Here is a 22,353-nt window from a genome sequence, read left to right on the forward strand (position 1 = left end):
CCCAACAGGCTATGAGGATATCTTTACCAGCAATACATCAGACAAAGCCTATATCCAAACTATACAAAGAACTTAAGAAACTACCCCTTCCCAAAACTAATAAATCAAGTAGTTAATGGGCAAAGAGCTAAGGATAGATGACTTAGCAGATGAGGTAAGAATGGCCAAGGAACATATAAGGAAATGCTCATTGTCCCTGGCCATAGAGGAAATGAAAAATAAAACCAACTCATACAGTCCATCTCACTCCAATAAGATTGGCCAGCATTGTGAATTCAAATAACAAATGTTGGCAGGGATGTGGAGGAAAAGGAATATTACTGCACTGGTGGTGGTATTTAAACTGAACAAAAACTCTGGAACAGTCTGGAGGTTCCTCACAAAATGAAACATAGATCTTCCTTGAAACCCAGCCGTACCACTCCTCCACATTTAACCTGAACTTCACAAGCCAGCACACCATATAGACACTTGCATATCCATGTTCATTGCCACACTATTCAAAATAGCCAAGTTGTGGAAAGATCCAAGATGTCCTACAACAGTTGAACAGTTAAAAATGTGTTACCTATTCAAAAAGGAATTGTACATAATCATTAGAAAAAATAAAATTATGTCATTTGTCTGGAAATGGATGGACCTAGGACAAATCATGTTGTGTGGTATGCTAAGCACAGACAGAGAAGTACTGCATGTTTTCTTCCATGTGAGGAGACTATATCTAAAATATAGGTCTCTAAGCATGTACACAAAGTGAGACTAAAAGAGGATATTCTTTAAAGAGGAACAGAAGCCTGGGAAGGTGACTCAGTTGTAGAGTACTTGCCTCGCATGCATGAGGCCCTGGGTTCGAATCCTCAGCTCCACGTAACCAAAAAGGAAAAAAAAGCTGGAAGTTATGCTGTGGCTCAAGTGGTAGAGCACTAGCCTTGAGCGGAAGAGCTGAGGACCAGTGCTCAGCCCCAGAGTTCAGGCCCCACATCCAGAAACAAACAAAAAAAAAAAACAAGAGGAACAGAAAGACACAATGCCTGTGTACTTATTTTTTACTTTAAACATATATTTTTATTGTAAAGATACTGTACAGAGGGATTACAGTTACATGAGCAAGATAATGAGCTCATTTCCTATCCAGCATTTTTACCCCCTTCTTTGTTTTTCCCCTACTATCTCTTACCTCTCAACCTCCCCAAAATCTCCCCACCCCCCAGTGAGCAAACTTGTAAAGTTAATTTTCAACATAGTGTTTTGTACATCTCATTGTTACATTTGATCTTCTTGTATCCTTATTTCTGACCATACAAAATAACATTTATCAAAAGGAAATCAAAAAATGGAAATAACACATATTTTCTTTATTACTGTTTTGTTTTCTTGTCTTATTTGTTTGTTAGTTCATATGTCTTTGGAGGGTAAGGAGAGTCACAGAAATGTAGACAAAAAAGGTGAACAAATGTAGCAATGGTACTCATGGACACTATGCTGAAAATGAACCATAAAACTTGTGGATGGTCCTTTATGGAGGAAACTTTGGACAAACTAGGAACTCATGGAACATTCCTCACTATAATACAGGCTATATACAACAAAAATACAGTCAGCATTATACTAAATGGTGAACAGTTAAAACTATGTCCTCAAAAGATTATCACAAGGCGGTCTGCTCTCTCCACTCTTCTTCATAATAGAGGATTGGGAGGATTAACATTGTGAAAATGGCAATACTGCCAAGATCTATCTAAAATTCAATGCAATCCCCATCAAAATCCCACCAACATTTTTCAAGCAACAAGAAGAAGCAATCCAAAAATTCATGTGGAATAATAGAAAACCTGAATAGCTAAAGCAATTCTTAGCAGGAAGAACACTGCTGGAGGAATAGCAATCCCAAACTTCAAACTCTATTATAAAGCTTTACTTACAAAAACAGCTTGGTGATGGCACATGAACAAGCTTGTAGAACAATGGAATAGAATTGAAGACCCAGAAAGGAACTCACAGACCCATGGCCACCTAATCTGTGGTAAAGAAGCCAAAAACAAAGGATGAAGGAATAACACTCTCTTCAATAAATGGTGCTGTCAGAATTGGCTAAACGTGTAGAAACATGAAAACTGAATTTAAAGCCTTATCTATCACCCTGAACCAGAATCCACTCCAAATGGATCAAAGACCTTGAGGTTCAAACCCCAGTACTACCAATTTTACCAGCTTCACAGTATATTTGTGTGAGTTTCATGCCACTTCACCTATAGCAATGGTTGGTTACAGTCCTGTTTTCTCAATGTTTCACATGTCTTCCAATCTTCAGCTTACTTTACAAGCACTTCCTCTGACCTTTGATCATACATACTCAAATTTTTCAGCCTATTGTCTCCTCTGCACATTGTCAAAAATTTTTCTTGGAAAGGGAGAATTTCATCCTGCTCTCCTTTACCTCTTACTCCTAATCCTCCTTCCCACTTTCTCCCTCGTCCTTCTCTCAAGGACAATATTTTGAGGAAGTTAAATTGGAAAGTTCTTTTAAATTTACATGGTTGTATTATTTTTGTTAGTTGTGGGGCTTGAACACTTGGCCTGGGCACTGTCCCTATGCTATTCAGCTCTTCAGCCTAAGGCGAGCTCTCTACCACTTCCTGTTTTCTGGTATATTGTAGATAAGAGTCTCCTGGACTTTCCTGCCTGGACTGGCTTTGAATTGTGATCCTCAAATCTCAGCCTCCTGAGTAGCTTGGATTACAGAACTGAGCCACCTGTGTCCAGCTCCATGATTGTATTTTTTACTGTTGTTCTTGGAACTGGGTCTTGAACTCATGGATTGGGTGTTGTCCCTCAGCTAGTACTCTACCACTTGAGCATCAGCTCTACTTCTATTGTCTTTAATATAGTAGGTGTATCTGTAAATTTCCAATCCTAACATGATTAGAAATAAGATAATATGAGTATATTAATTAAAATACTTCTAAAAGTCAATATCTATTCATGACATTTCAAAAGGTATTAGTGTCTATGGAAGACAGAAATAATGAAAAAATACCAAAGTGGTTTGAAACATATGTAAAAAGTCAATGATAAATATCATAATAAGTGGTGAAATATTTTAACATTTTCCCCATCAGATTGTTTTAAATGTTGAAATATTTACTATCATATCCTTACATACACAATTATACAGGATATTCTCCTCCAAATTCTATAAAGCAAGAACACATTAAATTGAGAAGTGACGTAGCCAGGTATCTTGATTTGCTGATGAAATTTGTACAAATATATTAAAAATTACTAAAATAAACCATAGGATATAATAATCACTTAGTAGAGTCTATGCAAACACAGTGAATAGAAAAAATATCTCTTTTAGAGGAAAGAAGACACAGCTAATTAAAAGTATTTCCACAGTTATAAATTGGAGGACAACATCATTTTATATTTTCAGTAGGTTGAAACATAGACTCAAGACAATGCAAAATTAAAATTCCCTAAAAGAATATTTAAAGTAAAATGTAAATCAAGAAAAATTAAATCTAGAATTTCCATGGCAATTTAAGACACTCAGGACAGCCCAGAAAGTATTAAGCTCAGAAATCTGCCCTTATGTTTTCCAACTTTATTTATTTTTGTCTTAAGGCATCGTGGTTAAGTCAGTGTACATGCAGCAGGTGCAACCAGAAAAATAGTCAAGATGACAGCGCAAACAAGAAATATACTTCTTCTGGCTTATGGAATTGTAAGCCCTCTGTGCAACTCCTTAATAATAACAATAAAAATGTCAGGAGCCAAATACTAGTGGCTCATTCCTGTAAACCTAGCTAGCAATGAGACTAAGATCTGAGGACTGATGTTGGAAGCCAGCCTGCATAGGAAAGTCTATGAGACAATTATATCCAATTAAGCACATAAATAGCCAGAAGTGGAGCTATGGATCAAGTGGTAGAATGCTAGCTTTGAACACAAAAAGCTCAAGGAAGAAGCAAGGTCTTTCCTTGAGTTCAAGCCCAAGGACCAGAACCAAAATGAAAACAAACCAAAAAGAAAAGGAGTAAGGAACTGGATCCACCAGTGTACAACCTGGTGATTTCTAACAAAAGAATGGAGTGGAGAATAGATTGGTGTAATTATTGTTTTGCTGTGCTGTGTAGATTCTTCTAATCATTTACTTATGGAAGCCACCAGTATTTCCTTTAGAGTTTCTGCATGATGAGTCCTAATGTACATGGACAATTAGAAGAGACTACAGTAGAATGTACTGAAACCTGCAGGCATATACTAGGGCAGATGGGAGAAATGGAGGATCACCTGTCAAGATCGAACTACAAGCAGTTGAGAGCATTGGTACTCACCCCTAGGTGTCTACACAGGGAAAGGACCAAGGTAAGAAGGCCCCTCCAGTTTCACAAGCAGATGATGTGGGTCTGAGGGACACCAGAGAATACTCCAGTTCTGTGTTTAGCTTTTCTCAATAACATAAGCCAGTCTTGGAATGGCTATAGGCTAATAATTTCTTCTATTCAAAAAGAAACACTACTTGCTTGAATTAACTAATGTCTCAATTTTAAAAAAGAATCCCAAATAACACTCTCAAAGTTTCCTCCCTAGTTATGATTTGTATGCTCTGTGGAATCAGGAGAGGCATTGCCAAGTATGTACTGCTGCAGACAGAGAGGTAGACTACAGGGAATTCTGCAGAGATAGTTCTACCAAAATCTTCAAGTGACCTTTAGATTCTAGATGTATCTGAGAAGCTGTGTCATCAGGTGGAGGCACCAGGAAGGGCAGGTGGGACAGCTTAGCCTCTCACCTCTCCTTCCTTGGGAGCTTAACTTTATGGCTTTTATCAATGTGTGTGGGTAGCTACTATGCTCTTGACAGCATATGTTTGTGGTGAGAGTAAACTCTGCCCCACATCCACTGTCCTTGAATCAGGAAGGGACCAGGATGGTAGTTACTTTGCACCATACATGAGGAGCTTAGGAGATTCCCTGATTCTGCTGAAACCATTCTAAAGACATGCTAATACCCTCACTGGCCCTGCAAACCATGGAAACTCTCTCCCAGAGATGTAGATGCAGAGAACAGAGACTGGTCATTTGGATGTCACATCTGGCTCCTGGCAGTGGAAACAGAAAACAAATACCCTCCTTGATAATCATGTTACAAGAGGCCTTCCTTGAAGTACCAGAGAGCCCCTGCTGTACTAGGCTGTGTAAACTCCTGCATTGTCATTCCTTACCTGGGAGCAAGAGCAGCAGGAGCCCAGAAGCTGAGCAGGGACCTTCATCTCCATGCTGGGTGCTGACTGGAACTGACTCCTGCACAGGGTTTGAGCAGATTATGAAGTGCTCAGGGCAGTGAGCTGTGCTCTGGGCACCTGCAAATCAGGAGGGCCTGGGCAGAGCTGGGCACATCTGCAGGATTGGCTCAACTCAGTGAATCACCACAGGCCTTTCATCCATAGGTTTCCTAGACTAGAAAAGAGGAACAGAGTATGTGGACATGATTTAATTGTAGAAGTCACTTTTATGACTATTTTAACAATGTATAAAGCACAGAAACATCAGATGTAATAGAGTATTTCATAAATATATTAAAATATTCTTGTTTCTACTTACATCTTTTTTTTTTGTCAGTCGTGGGACTTGAACTCTGGGCCTGGGCGCTGTCCCTCAGCTCTTCAGCTCAAGGCGAGCGCTCTACCACTTGAGCTACAGCGCCACTTCTACTTACATCTTTTATTCACTCTCAAGAATTCTTCCTGGAAAAAAATCCCTGTTTTTTATGAAGTACTTATTCATTGAAAATTTCCTTACTTTCTCTGCTGTCCTTTCCTTTCCTTTCCCTTCCTTTCCCTTCCTTCCATTTCCTTTCTTTTTTTGTTGTTCTCGTGCTTGAACTCTGGACCTGGGCCCTGTCCGTGACCTCTTCATCTTAAGGCAAAAACTCTACCATTTGAGCCACTGTGCCACTTCTGGTTGTCCAGTGGTTCATTGGAGATAAGAGTCTCAAGGACTTTCATGCCTGGCCTGGCTTTGAACCACAACCTCAGATCTCAGCCTCCTGAAAAGCTAGTCTTGCAGGTTTGAGTCACCAGGGCATAGAAGGAAAATAAATCTTAACCAAAGTAGGGAATTTTCTTTTTTGTATTGTAATATTGTTTTGCATATGATTTGCTTAATCAAGTAAATATTGCAGTTTTTGTTGCTGTGTAAGATCATGAACAACTTGTAATGTTTTATACAGTTTACAGATTCTGATAGTTTCCTGCACAGAAATTAGTGAAGTTTGTTATTTTTTTTAAAAGTTCATTTTCCCAGATTGATAGAAACAACTTACAATCAAATTTAAGTGAGTTTTAATGATATCACTTAGGTGGACTGTTTCTAACAGTTGGGAAAAAGTGACCATTGTTGACAGTCAGTTATCTCAATACATCATTATGATCATTATGATTGTGTGTGGAAGCTCAAATCCCTGTTCCTTCTCTGGTTTCCTGAAGAGTTCATCATAGGTCATCCTTTGATTAGATTTGTTGAATTGGAGAGACTTGTATAATTCTTCACATAAGCAGGCTGCCATGTGATCAGAAGTGAGGCCTGGAGAATTCCCCTCGAGAGGCAGTTGGGTCAGGTGAGAGCATCAGCCGCTAACCCTGGCTTTTTCCACAGGGTGGAGTATCAGAGGATTATGTGCTCAAAACCCTAGGACAGCCTCACTGAACCAGAGAATGCCACACTCCTCCTTCCAACTTCTCTGATGATTAGACTCATTTTCTGTATTAAAGCAATTCCTTCTTAGAGATTCTTGTCTGGCTTATGTTTTACTGTGTGAATCAGAAAGGATGACTTTGTATGAGAATAGACATGGCCACGTGTGTACTTCTGATATAGAGGAGGAGAAAAGGGACAAAGATTCAGAGGAGCCTTCACATTTCAATGAAAACCTTCGAAAATATTCATAGCTGTGCTACATCTGAGAAGCTCTATCAGCAGATGGTGGTGGCATGAGCAGCAGCTGGACAGCCCAGCCTCTCACTTCTGCTTCCCTGGGAGGTTTTTGTTATGGCTTGTATCACTGTGGGAGGGTAGCTACTACCCTGCTGACAGTAATAAGTAGCAAAATCCTCAGGCTGCAGGCTGCTGATGGTGAGAGTGAACTCTGTCCCAGATTGACTCCCACTGAACCTTGATGGAATTCCAGAGGCTAAATTCTTTGCATAAGAGATCAGAAGTTTTGGAGCATTCCCTGGTTTCTGCTGATACCAGTGTAAATAATTGCTAATGCCCTGACTGGCCCGGCAAGTGATGGAGACTCTGTCTCCTGGAGATGCAGACAGGAAGGATGGAGACTGGGTCATCTGGATGTCACATCTGAAACCTGCCATTGGAAAAATAAAAGCAAATATCCACAATGTTAGTCATGTGATAGGAGGCCTTCCCTGAAGAACCAGGCACCACTGAACACAGAATGGGAGGAGTGCTGTCCTTCCTTACCTGGGAGCCAGAGCAGCAGGAACCCCAGGAGCTGAGCAGGGGTCCTCATGTCCATGCTGTGTGCTGACTGAGATTGATTGCTGCACAGGGTGTGAGCAGCCTATTATGAAGTCATTGTGGCAGTAGGCTGTGCTCTGAATACATGCAAATGAGAAAAGCTGGGTGAAGCTGGGAATAGCTATAGAATCAGCTCAACTCAGAAAATCATCATATTTCCATGGTGCCCACATTGTTTAGCCCAGAGAATATGTTTCACCCATACAGCAAAAGGTGTGATGAGTCTACTTTCCTTTGAATAGATCTCTCTGTACAATCAGGGATGATGACCATTTCTCTTGAGTTTTTCAATCTTTATGTCATAACACTTGAAAGGGAGAAGAATAAAGCAATAATTGAGTGATTCATATTCAGATCATGCAGAGAAATGAAGATGTGGAAAGCATAGAATTTGTGGATATTTTTAACTGGTTTAACATCTCTATGCATTGAAACCCTCTGACTGACATAGCAAGAGATATATAAGCTGTTAAATTTTCAAGTGATTCATACTTCAGGCTCTTCTAAAACACACATATTCAAAAAGTAACATGTGATTCTTCCCAAGCAGGTATAAAGGCTGAGTCCAATTCATCCTTATTGACCTTACTGCATAAAGGAAAATTTTACTACATAGGAAAATTTTCAAAGCAAAGGAAAACAACTATATCAAGGGTCTTAGTAAATATGTCCTGTGGTTAGATGGCTAGAGGGCTGAAGCAAAAGCATGTTGCTAACTAAAAATCCAAAATTTCTTAAGTGTTTGTGATTTGCCATGCCACCAGGTACAACTCTTACTTGGACTTACAGTTTTATATTATCCAAGAAGTAAAGAACATTCATATATCCATTGCACTCTGATCATTCCACATCAAATTCAGGGAAAAACACTTACTTTCAAACTCCCTAGTCCTCATGTATCTCTTTCTTGTTACATGTATCCAAATTTCTGCTACTACCTGGGGAATGGAGAGGTTCATCCATACTTTTTACATCCAGCTGGTCAGGACTGGGCAACTTCAAGGGTGAAGAAAAAATCGGTGTTTTAAAGATGTAAAACATAGTGACACATTTTAAATATCACTTTGTTTCTCAGTTGATCTAGGCACAGATATCTGGGTGAAATTCCTGAAGTGGTTGGGATAGAAGATAGGCCTTCTGGATGACAATGAAGGGAAATTTGTAATTATTTCAATGAGACCGCTAAATTTAGCAATTTGGAAAATGAGGGCTATTAGTTTAATGCTAATGACTTTCACTTATTGTAATTTGGAATTAAGTTGAAGACAGGACCAGAAACAATGACACACAGCCTCTGTGGTTCTGTGCTTTTATTCTGTTTCTAGGGAAGAGAAAAGGGTCAGATATGGGAGGGGTTGAGATCTATGTGACCTATGTGACCATTGAATATATTTTCAATTTCTATTCAGCCTTACTTTCCTTAATTATGGTGTTTGTAGGAACTTGTTTCAAGACCTGATGTTGCTCTGAATAACACTTTAATAGCCAAATAAATTCTCAAGTGCCTTCCAGAGAAATTCTGGAAATCCCAATGGTATTTATAAACATTCGTGAGCTATATAATTCATAAACAAATGATAGTTACAGCGGTCTCAGTTCTACCTGGATTTCAACTTAAATCAATTTATAATCTCTGTGGTTCAGGGTGGTGTCTGGCTAGTGGTCATAGAAGAAGGTGACATCTTGCACCTCTTCCCAAACCAATTTCATCCTTGAATTTAAGATTCAGTGAATATTTGTAAAAAAACAATCCAAACTCATTCTTCCATATTATGATGAACACCAAGTCTGAAGTTGAAAGTGCATTGCCAGACCAACTAAAGTAAAAGCAGGGTACCCTGCCTGAAAAACAATCATGTGACAGAGCAATTGTGTAGGAGACAGCAATTTTGCGTTTCAGTCTCCATAGCACCCAAAATAAAATTCTGCATGTTGTCAATCAATTTGACAAATAGGCAAGATCCTATCACTGCCACAGTCTGCACACAATTCCAGTTTACAATTTGTGTTTTACAAGGTTTTTATGCATTTAAAATAGTCTTGTTCTTTTTTGTGTAAAATGATCATTTATCCGAAGAAGTAATAGAGGAGAGGCAGCACACTGCGTAATTCTTCCAATGTGACACACTCACAGGCTCACCATCTTTCAGTGCTATAGGTTTCTTTGCTATTTCATAATAAATGGGCTTCAACTTTTCTTAATTCAGAATTGTTTTTATTGTGCCATCTCTGTCATTTGTGATGATTCTAGTTATCACAATGAAAGTCTTACTACTGATACCAGATCTGTCCACGTTAGCAAACATCTCTATACCCTCTGCTTATCCTCTCCATTCACCATAAATGCCTGTGCTTTTTCCTGTTTTTTAGGTTTTTGGGTGTGTATTTGTTTTTTTCCCAGGTGTACTAGTAGGGGGATAACCCAGGAACCAGCTTTGCTGTAGGCATCTCTAGGTGTGAGTTTGTGTCTCATGTGCTTTCATGGGCTGGCTATAAAGAATCCAACTAGAGTCTTGTTGCAGCGAGAATGTAAAGTTCTTTACTATTTTAGCTGGATTATTAGTCAATGCTGGTATCTTGGTATTCAATATATTTGTGCTCACTTCTACTAGACATTTTGTGTCTCACTATCATCTTGAAACAAGAGAGGAGACCTCAGCCTATACACCAAAATGAACAACATATCAGGAATGAGCGCCCTCAGAATTTCCTCAGAGCTGAAGAAAGGAAAGTTGCATGCATACCTCATCCCCTCATCTTATGGAGAATAACCTGAAGGTATTTTCGCCATTTCCATGGGATGTTGAGGTTCAGTCATCTTCAGCAACAGGAAGTGTTTAACTTCTTTTATGGTACTTACTGACCATTTTCCCTTCCCTACGTTTCTTCCTCCCTTCAAAGTGCTTCCTAGACATTCTAAATTGTGCAGACCCTAGCACCCTTTGGGAGCTCTGACTGTATGCAGAAAATATGACTGAGTTGTGCGTATGGAGAAAGCCTGATGCTAGTAGAAACTGCTGGCTGATGTTGGCTTATCCTGTTTATATGGGATTCTAAGTGCTTTTATGATTACACAGCTGTCCTATAGAAAAACAGAATGAGTGTTTGCTATGTAGTGAGTTTAAACTTTACTATTTCTGATACAGGTATGGGTCAATGTTGAGGTCGATTCCAGAATGACATGAACATAGGAATACTTGAATAACATGATATAGGAATACTGTCTCACATTTCTAAGGTGTCTGAGCAAGTACAGTGGCCTTTTAATACAAACTCAAAATTCAAATTAATATAGGAATATGAACCTATATATGGAAGAGAGATAGATTTTTGTCTATTCAGAGATTTTTGTTTTTGAAATGAGTTTCCACCTACTAGGGTAAATAGTTAATTAAATTACTACCAATATGTTTTTTTAACTCTTGTCATAAACAGATGCTCTATCATTTGAGTCATATCTTACGCCCTATTTGTTTAAGTTATTTTTTATTGTGAAATACCATACAGAGGTTTTACAACTACATGGGCAAGGTAATGAGTACATTTCTTATGAAGTATTGTTTATTTTTCAGTTATTGTGTCTAACACAATTTCCCAGCCCAGTCTCAGGCTACATACTTCCTCTTATTCTTCTCCCATATATTAGAATCCAGGCATGTGCCATCATATCTTTTTGTCCAGTAATATATCTTGAGACCTTTCTGGGATGTCCTGAAGTTCTGGTCCTCCTAATTTTGTCTTCCACATAGCTGAGATTGTGATTGCAGGTAAGATCAATCACACTGAGAGTAAGTATTTCTTAAAATTCAGAATTCTTTCCTTTTCAAGGGCCTTGCTCATCTAGAAAAAAGTACAAAGTATAAAATTCCTAAGTGGTTCTTAGGTAGGAAGGAAAACACCAAATGATCATCTGATTTTGTTTTCATATGCACACACACACACACACACACACACACATACACACACACACACTCCAGTTGTTGAATTTTCTTTCTGATAGTTTGATCACTTTATACAAAGAAATCTAGAGAGTTGGTTGAAGTGCTCAGTGAAAGAGAAACACCTGGGACAGTGAACCTCAGATAGCAGCTGTCTGAAGAACATTTTGTTTCAGCCAGCTAGAGCACTGTAAGAGGAAACGTGTTATTCTCCTGACCATAGCAATTTGCAGCATCTTCAGCCTCCACTGGATTTATGGTGAAGTTGAAATCTGTCTCAGACTCACTGCCACTGAACTGGTTTGGGACCCCACTTTCCCTGTTGGATCCTCTATAGCTCCGAGGTTTTGGAGACTGTCCTGGTTTCTGTTGATACCAATATCTGAAACTCTCCAAAATTCATTATCAGCATTCTCACTGGCTCTGCAGGTGATGATGGCCATGTCTTGAGGAGACAGGACCAGAGATGCAGGAGTTGGAGTCAGTACAATGTCTCTAGTGGAGCCTGGAATGGTAATCAAGAATATCTCAAGAATGGCCACAGATGTACTGAGACCATCCCAATGTAGGCATATTGTATTAGTGACAGCTTTAACTTGTCAGGGCAGACACTTTAATAACAGAAAATTGAGCAACAAAGACTTGAATCAATCAGTTTGAGAATCCTGCAAATCAGAGAGCAGCAATGGCCATGATGAGTGTGAGTAACCCTTTCCGCCCACCTCACCTGGAGCCCAGAGCAAAAGCATCATACCTCTCATACCTTTGTGCTATTTGATATTACTTCTCACTGTTTATCAGCATGAAGTGATAAATGTTGATGCTGGACATGATTACTTCAACAGAAATCACTGCTACCCAACCATACATGCCTCTGAATTTATCCTTTTCCAATGAGTGGAAATATCGTCACTTAACAGGTAACTATTATATCCAGTTGCCCCTCTATGAGCAAAAGAGAGAGACACAGAAAAAGAGAGACAAACATAGACACAGAGGAGAGCAAGAGAGAGAAAGAGAGAAACAGAGAGAGAGAAGGAGAGAGAGAGTCTTGTTCTCTTCTCAAGCCAGTAAAATGACCCATTGCAACCATGAGATGTACATGCCGTTATGTTGAAAAACGAACTTTACACCTTTGGCAAGGGGGAAGATGGGAGGGCAGGGATGGTAAGGGGAAACAAAGGAGGAGGCAACAATGCTTGAAAAGAAATGCACTTATTACCTTGCTCATGTAATTGTAACCCTTCCGTATGGTATTTTCACAATAATAAGACTTAATAATAATAATACAAAAAGGAAAATGAGATCTGTGGTTTTTAGACCAATGATTTTCATCCACTGGAATATGGAATCGGTTTGAAACAGGACTAAGGACAGGTTGCATAGCCCCATGGTACTGTGTTCTGGACTCCTCCCTGTGCAGCATGCAAGTACTCTATTCAAGAAAGAATCAGGGCTCTGAGGAATCCATATGATCTGCGGGTTTAGATCCAGTGAATGTGTCTCTAACGACTGTCCAGCCTTGTCTGTGGATGTTTGTACAACTTGTCTCAAGACCTGATTCTTTTCTAACATCTTAATGGCATTGTACATTCTCAAGAGATTTCTAGAGTCTCTTTGTAATCCCAGTGATATTAGTGAACATCTATTGACTGTACATTTCATAAATAAATTAGGAATGCTGTAGAAACCTCTCTTTTAAATGATTGTTCTATCTAGATCTCAATTTATATCTATTTACAATCAGTGGGGCTCAGAGTGGTGCCTGGTTTATGATCATGGAAGAAAGGGAAATCTTGAACCCATCCTAATCCAGGTTCATCCTGGATTTTAAGTTTCAGTGAAAAGATCCAAACTCATCCTTCAGTATTATAAGAATATAAAGTCTGAAGTTGAAAGTGCATTGCCAGCCCAATTAAGGTACAAGCATGCTACCTGTCTGAAAAATAAAAATGAATAAGGAATGATTCATGTGTATGAGTCAGGAAGCTTCAACAAAATAAATATATTATCCAAATTTGTCACTTAATGTGTTAAACATATCGCATCCTCTTATTGCAAGAATCTGTATAGTTTTTTTTTGGGAGGGGGGTCCGGTTGTGGGGCCTGAACACTGGGCCTGGGCACTGTCCCTCAGCTCTTTAGCTCAAGGCTAGCACTCTACCACTTGAGCCACAGCACCAATTCTGGCTTTTTTCTTTTTGCTTATATGGTGCTGAGGAATTGAACCCAGGGCCTCATGCACACAAGGCAAGCACTCTACCACTGAGCCACCTTCCCAGCCCAAAAATCTGTATAGTTTTAAATGATTTTTTTGTTTGCTTCTCTTTTTGAATTTGCATTGAAAGCATATTGCTTAAAAGAATATTGACATAAAATAGACCACATTTCATAAGCTTTACATCCATATGAATTATATTTTAAAAAATTCTAAAACCTTTTATAGGTGAATGAGGGCTGTGGAATGAGATTTTTCCTCACAAGGGATTGTACCTTTGATTCTGCTATATTGAGCCATGGGAGAGGGCACCAAATTAGTCCTCTCTGCTTCTGAAGTACTCTGAACCCAAGTTCAACACTGCTGATGTGGTGCTGGTCCAGGTTCCTTCTCCCTCATGGCTCTGTGAGGATGCCAATAGAAGGCCATTGTGTCAGAACTCATCTTTATCTTCTTTTCTGAGGCCATTATTAATTACAAACAAACTGGACTGAGAATTGTGCTATGATGTGAATCCTCTTAATTCCTACTTTTACATTCACAATTCTGAGCACACACTTTAGAGCCTGCATGAGCTTCTTGAAACCCTAAATGCTCACTTTTCTGAAATTATCTCAATTCTTCCTTGTCTTTGAGATCATCTTGCTCTTGTATTTTTATGTTTCTCCTTAGGAACAGTAGTAGACACCTTTTGTCACAAATGTAAATTAAGTTGAAGAGGATGGACTTGCCAATAGAACTGGAGGTCTTTATTATCCATGCAGTTGATTCCTGAGTCAGGTGGATACCAGCTGGTATATTGACATCAACCAAAACTAGGAAAGCTCCTAAGCTTCTGATCCAAGCTAGCTTGAATGAGGCAGGGGTTAAAACATTTCTAACAGTTGAAGGACCAACTACAGAAATATTTTGTTCTGTAAGCTGGATATTTGTGAAGTTAGAAATTGAAATATCACTTAAAACATATATGCTTGGAGAAGAAAGAAAGACATTGGCTTGCAGGAGATCAGTGGTGAGCAAAAATTGTGTTGTAGATTCTTTAATACATCAATTCAGAAAAGCTTAAAAAGATCATTTTTATTTAGGCAGCTGTTTTAGTTTCTACGAAAAATTGATTGAAAATAAGCTATTTTATAATTTAGTGAAGTGGAATGTCCAAAATAATTTAAGGGGACTCCTCATATTAACAATTGGTTTCAACTATTAAGTCAGACTCAGTGCCATGGGTATTTTGCTGGGGCAAAGAAGAACAGAACGCTAGATTGCAGACAATTCTTCCTTCAGAATTTGGCTGCATCAGAGAAGTAGTGTCAACAGGTAGAGGAACTAAGCAAAGCAGCTGGGGCAGGCCAACATCTCACTTCTGCTTTCCTGGGAAGTTATTATCTTGGCTTATATCACTGTGGGAGAGTAACTATCATGCTGTTGACAGTAATAAGTGCCAAAATCTTTAGGCTGGAGGTTGCTGATGGTGAGAGAATTATCTTTTTCAGATCCACTGCCACTGAACCAGGTTGGGACCCCAAACTCCAACCTTGAAGTGTAATAGATCAGGAGCTTTGGGGAATTCCCTAGTTTCTGCTGATACCAGTTTAATACCCTGCTAATACCCTGACTGGCTCTGAAAGAGATGGTGATTGTGTCTTCCTGGAGAGGCAGACAGGGAGGATGGAGACAGGGTCATCTGGATGTCACATCCGGTACCTGGATTTGGAAACATAAAAGCAAATATCCACATTATTAGTCATGTTATTACAGGACTTCCCTGAAGCCACAGACATCACTGACCACACAGGGTGAAAGAAGTGTTGTCCTTCCTTACCAGGGAGGCAGAGCAGCAGAAGCCCCAGGAGCTGAGCTGGGGTCCTCATGTCCATGCTGTATGCTGACTGGGACTGGCTGCTGCACAGGTGTGAACAGCTTATTATGAAGTCTTTGTTGCAGTAGGATGTGATCTAGGCAAACGCAAATCAGGAGGTCTGGACAAAGATGGATATTCCTGCAAGGCTGGCTCATCTCAGGAAATCATAATAGGTCCATGGTGCCCATGTGTCTTAGTTTTAGACTAGAGAATATGATTCATTCAAGCAGGACAAGTCACAATCAGTCTGCTGTCTTGTGCATAGATCTGTTGGTACTACCAGGGATGAGGACCTACTTTTCCTGTGTGTCCTAATCTCAATTCTCTGTAATGACTCTAGAAAGGGATAAGATAAAGGCAAAATGAGTGTTTTATATAGGTATATGGAGGAAGTGAAGATATGGAGAGAATAGTGTTTCTGGACATTTTAAACTGGTTTAATATCTTTATGCATTGGAACATTCTCCCTGCCATAGCAAGAGAGATATAAGCTGTTTTTATGTCTCAGTCTATTCCAACACACAATATAAACATAAAATAAAATATGGATTCTCACTGGGCACCAATGGCTCACACCTGTAATCCTAGCTACTCAAGAGACTGAGATCTGAGGATCATGGTTCATACTAGTCTGGGCAAAAAAGTCCATGAGATTCCTATCTCCAATTAACCACCAGAAAAATACAAGTGGCACTGTGGTTCAAGTACTAGAGCACAAGCCTTGAGCTGAGAGCTCAAGAATAGCGCCCAGGCCCAGAGTTTAAGCCCCTGGACCACTCCCCTACCCCCACAAATGTTGATTCTCCTTAAGATCAGATAAAAGACGGAGGCAAACTTTCCCTTATTTGGCTTTAATATATAAATCAGAAAAACACTTAAAGCAAGGGAAACAATTATAACAATGGCCTAAGTAAGCCATGTCCTATGGTTGGATGCCTAGGAGGCTGAAACAAAAGCTTGTTGCTACCAGAAAAGACCAAAATTACCTCAGCATTTGTGATATGCCACTATCTCCACTAGACTTTTTAATCTTGGACTTAAGACCACATGTTATCAATGTACATGCTATGTTTAACAATCTTATGATGACATACAATAATTTAAAAAAGCAAGAAGACTAATTTATCCAAAATCTGCTTCCTCACATAGAACACTAATAATGAAGAAACATGTAGTCGCACGTGGAAGGTGGTCAGAACCAAATCAGAAAGTAAGGGAAAGGACATTGAGATAATGGCTTTATATATCATGTTGATTCTTTCTCATTGGGCTTCCAGTGTTATGATATCTTCTCTGGGTCTTCATTATGTTCTTACTCTTGCAAATAAATAGGATGATATCCAGACTCTTCCTTTCTGTTTGTGAATATTAGCAATCTCAAAACTATATCAGGTCAGAGAAGTTGTCTGTAATAGGTAGTGAGGAGAGCAAGGCAGACTGATAGCCCATCCTCTTAACCAGAAAAATTGCTTTGGGCCAGAGGCGTGTGAGAGCTTTTTCTACCTGTGAAGAGAATTAATTTCTACTATCTTGAACTTCCACAGGCTGACTCTGGTGTTCCAGAGGTCTGCAGGTGAAGTGCCTGGAGAAATCACTGGCTAAATATATCAAGAGCCTATTGTTACAAGGTTGCCAGCCCTACCCCTAATGTTCTTCACTGGATACTGGTGTGTAAATCCTGCCACCTACTGGAAGGAGTGGTCAAAATGAGGACAGCATGGTTTGGTCTAAGTTAATGCCCAAGAAAAATCTAGGTAAATATGGTTTATGAAAAGACAGCATTGGGATATGATAAATCATACAGGATTCTAAATATCTACACAAAATCAGACCAAAGGAGAATAGTCTTAGGAGAGAAACATTTAGGCAGAATGTCTACATGCCTCTTCATATTTATATAAAATTAAATATATATATACATATATATCTAAATGAACTCAATGATACAGAACAAAAGATCTGTCTTTCTTCTTATAATATTTGATGATTCTGTTTTCTTTACATATGGTGATCAAGTGTACATACTCAGGAGGGATGAGGGAATACTGAATTGAATGGATTTCAAGGTGAATAAGGGCATTAGTGGAGCTCAATGGACATGGATGGAAATGAACTGTACAACTTTATATATTTCATAGGTGGAGACATGAGGGCGGGACTGGGAGAGATTGAGGGAATAGAAGAGATAATACAAAATTATCTCATTATCCATTATCACTGTACTCATCTGATTCATGTAATTATAATCCCTCTGTAAATCACCTTTATAATCACAATAAAATAGATATTTTAAAAAGATGATTAGTACTTATAAACCTCAGGAAAAATGGAGAAAAACATAATGGAAAGACAAAGTTTGCCATTGTGAGGAGGAAATCAGTTACCAATATATTAAAGATTTGACATAAGCAACTTTTAAATAATTCTGAGAGATCAGGAAATAGATGAACTCTTATAAAAATAAATTGCCATGAATTCAAAAAGAGTAGACAACATTGGGAATAATGCTCACTGTGGGTGGTCATCAACGTAAGCAGGAATTCTTCACCTATTTTCATACACATACAAAATACATATACAGAAACAAACATAGAGTTTATTAAGATATTATAGAATGCTAATTACAAGGTTTTAAAAAATTCAATCATGGAGTGAAAATTATGCTAAACACTATCATTACATCCAGATAAATCCATTGTAGTTTGGGTATATTATTTGTCAAAAATGCATATAACACAAGCTGGGTGCCAGACACTTGTATTACAATGTCCTGTATGGCCTGTAGCGTTAGCTGCTCAGGAGGCTCAGATCTGAGGATCAGGATTCAAAGCCAGCCCAAGCAGGAAAGTATGTGTGAGACTCTTTTCTCCAATAAACCACTCAGAAAACCCAAGTTGTAGTGTGGCTCAAGTGGTAGAGAGCTAGCCTTGAGCTGAACAGCTGAGGGAGAGCACCCATGCCGAGTACAAGCCCAACAAATGACAAAAATGCATCTATTACAAAAATCCTGCAGAAACATTTTATGTATCCTAGATACCTTACATGCCTCTCTGAATACTTCCATGATTCTGCTGTTGGGCAAATACATGTAACAAAAAGCCTATTTTTATAATCATTGTATATTTAATTGGAAAATGTGGTGTGGTACCCCTGATTGGTATCAGGAAGAACATTAGTACTATGTATCAATCACCCATGGAAACATAAGCATTTAAAATATGAATCTACATTGCTACTGTGCACATACTGCTTTGGAGACAGTGGAAACGAAAAAAGAATAACAATTATTGATCCATTGGAATGCAAACCAGTGTAAGTTGAAGATCACCTATGTATGAGATATGTGTACCTCCAAAATATTTAAAATTACAGTAAATCTTTTAAAATTAAATTTTAGTGGTATAGATAATGAAGAAAAAATTAGTGTCAGAAAAACTATACATTAAACAAAATTATTACTTTGCTTATTACATTTTCTACAAATGGAGAGGAATGGAAAGTCTTGGACCACCTATTAAAAGTCGCAAAGATATAAAGTGAATTGACACAGGAGACATGTAGAGGTCAAAACAAATAATTTTGAAATAAACTACTAGATACTAAGGTCAGATTCCTTTGTGTTTCTAAATGAGTAGGAACACCCTCCAGGGCATTTTACCCACTTTTCTTCTCCTTGTCTATTACCATTGGGGTAATAAGCAAAGATGGGGTGACTGCAGGACAGCTTGTATTTACCCTATATTACAGTCATTATGGAATATCAGAAGAAAATGCAATGAAAATAAAAATAAGAATATGAGAATTTCTGTTTCATTGTGCACAGGGAAAAGACAGTTTGTCAGGGCACTAACCCTATCTCCACAAGAATATGAAGTCTCAGTTTCCCTTGTTATGCAACAGTTCCAAAGATGAGAAACATTCTGAATAGATAGAGAAGGGTTCATGTCACATAATAATGTTCATGGTGAAGCTTTTTTTCAAATATTCTCTAGATAGATTGTTCTATGCCATCTTCCCTTGCCACTACATATTCTTTCATGATTATGCAGGATCACAGCCACTGATGCAAGCAATGAGCATGGGAGAAAGCAGGACTCAGAAGAGAGGATACAGCTGGAGCAGCAAAATCTCCGATTCATTCTTTGTGAAGTTTGTGGTGGAGGCTGAAGTTCTGAGAGGAAAGTTTACAAAACTGTGGAGAGTAATAGTTGGTTTTGTAAATCACAGGGAGGCTGGTGATGGTCAGTATGAAATCTGTCCCAAATACTCTCTATGGAACCAACCAGGGACCCAGATATCCAAGAAAATGGCCACCAGATGGGCACTGTAGGAGCACAATCTATTTTCTTCTGGTCCTAGGCTAAGCCATTCTTCTGGTTTGAGCTCTTTAAAAGACTGGCTTGACTTGATGTTCCTGGTGACCATCTTTCCTATACATACTGTCACAGAGATTAGAGGTAGAATAATCATCAATTCCTCAAAGACACTTTCCATCAGGAATAGAGAATGGCCACACATTGCATCATTGGTCGCATTAAAATGTGTATGGGTAAGTGTTTTTCCAATAAAACAACTTTCAGACTAATATAGCTGATTTGCTTTATTCTATACACTCCAAATCAAGTTTTAGTTCTTCAGGATATCAATCATTGAAGCCTTCAGTCTAAACCCCCAGAAGCAGGATGAACAGGAATGTGTGTGATGGCACTTTCTTGATGTCCACACTCATCTGAATCACTCCAGAAACTTCTTTTGGGAAATCCTGTAACCATAGCTCTGAGCATCCAGCCAAGGTCCTGTGGATCCTGTGTAAAGCTTCTGAAAGGGTGAGAGTAAAAGTGTGTTAACAATGAGCAAGAGGATTTAAACTGATGAAAGACAAAATACCATATCTTAATAGGATTGATTATGAGTACTGACATTTCAGAATCAAAACTCTAATGATGTGTATTCTCCAGTTAATTTTATACATACAAAATTGCTTTATATTAAATCATTCTAATTAGCCAACATCAATACAGAAAAGTAAATTACTAAAAGTAAATGTGAACATATAATTTCAAAATTTTATTAATATGCATACATATGTCAGAGCATGAAATATGTTCATGATACTAAATAGAACAGAGTGCACAATTCACTCCTCCAACTCAGACTCTTCTGAAGTGTAAATATGTATTGTAAGTTCACATTGAACAATTTGAAAGTACCTCAGTATCTCCCAGCAGTATCTTTTCTGTGTCCTTTGAACTAGGATGAAGAAGGTGTCAGAATTCTCAGCTGAGCTGGCACTCTCCACGTTATAATAAACAAGACTTGGAGGAGAAGCCATTTCATACCTTATGAAGAAGCTATTCCTCATTAAAACATCACTATCAATTCCTTAGCTCATATTTTCCTTAGGAGGTTAAATCATTTTCTTATTCTCATAATTAAATTTTTCTGGCATTCACTAGTTGTTGTCTCATTTTTTGTACTAGGATGTCTTTCTCGGAGCTTGTCCTTAGTTTCAAGTTAAATCAGCATCATCTTGTATTTGTTTTTGCTTCTCCAATGGAGAGATAGACATTTGTCTATCTATTAATAGTTCCTATTAGTGAATAAAGGAATTCCAAGACTACAGGTGAATTTTAGGGATTGAAAAGTCATTTTATTTTCCAGGCAATGGAGAACTGTGTAGATACTTCTCTATCTGCACAAGGGTACATATGGTTCTGCAGAAGAAATGAGAGAAACATAAGCTTACATTAATACCTTTAATTCCATTTCCAAACCACAGTTAATTTCAATTGCCTTTCAATAGAAATGGGAAACATTTATGAGTGAATATCCTGACTAATTATTTTAATGAATAATGCAAGGTTGATGTATGCTTCCATTGATAACCACTCCTAGTCTTCAGCATCATGTATATATATATATATGTATATATATATATATATATATATATATATATATATATATATATCCATTGTGGACAACATCCACAAACACACACCTGCTTCTCTCTGCAATGTTTCTGTGGTCATCATTGAAGGTAGCTTCCTCTCCTGGCCTGGGTCTGATTCCCACACTGGGATCCCCTACTAACAGTGAATGTTGTTGCTTATTCTTCTTAATTATTAATCACTTTGCCAACACTAACACTGCTCCCATGTGAGGATACACTTTGGACTCCAGTATGCCAAACTCCCCATGGGGAGACTTACTTTCACTCCCTTACATGCTTTCCTCATCACTCTCGGGCCCTGTTGCCTTAAATCCAGTCAATGAGAAAAGTGTTTCTTTAGGCACTAAAAGATTGGGACCTGGTAGAATTTACTTATTTGGGATCATAGTAAATTCATGCAAATGAATGAACACTTGGTAGAAAGAGGATGCCTTCTACTGAAGAAAATGGGATCAACAGTGGGTAAAGATTTGGGGGCCAGTGGCTTATTCCTAAAATCCTATCTACACAGGAAGCTGAAGTCTGAAGAGTCTTAGCACAAACTCAACAACAAAAATTAAAGTGTATGTAGAGATCAGGCCAGTAATGTCTGGCATCCAGGAATGATAAGGCAAAGATACATACAATTGTGAACATTGCCTCAGATGGGAAAGGACAGTATTCTCAACTTGGGATACAGAGGAATTACAAATGGAACAAGGCAAATTATTATCCAAAGTTAATTGTATAAGGATGAATGGTCATGGTCTTTCTTATTAGTCACAACACTCCTGCTTTTACATTGCTCTAATTTCACAAAAGTATTATGATGGTATCAGAGCAAAGAGTAACCATCTCTGCTA

General features: G+C 38.5%; 2 pseudogenes; both read right to left on the reverse strand.

The window, feature by feature from the left end:
• Positions 1-6,960: 6,960 nt before the first annotated feature.
• LOC138825197 (immunoglobulin kappa variable 1-9-like) lies at positions 6,961-7,588 on the reverse strand (annotated as a pseudogene).
• Positions 7,589-15,092: 7,504 nt separating this feature from the next.
• Positions 15,093-15,577, reverse strand: LOC138825172 (immunoglobulin kappa variable 1D-13-like; annotated as a pseudogene).
• Between the last annotated feature and the right edge of the window lie 6,776 nt (positions 15,578-22,353).

This window comes from Dipodomys merriami, unplaced genomic scaffold, assembly GCF_024711535.1.
Source record: "Dipodomys merriami isolate MVZ:Mamm:240054 unplaced genomic scaffold, mDipMer1.0.p SCAF_136, whole genome shotgun sequence".
NCBI classification, from domain to species: Eukaryota; Metazoa; Chordata; class Mammalia; order Rodentia; family Heteromyidae; genus Dipodomys; species Dipodomys merriami.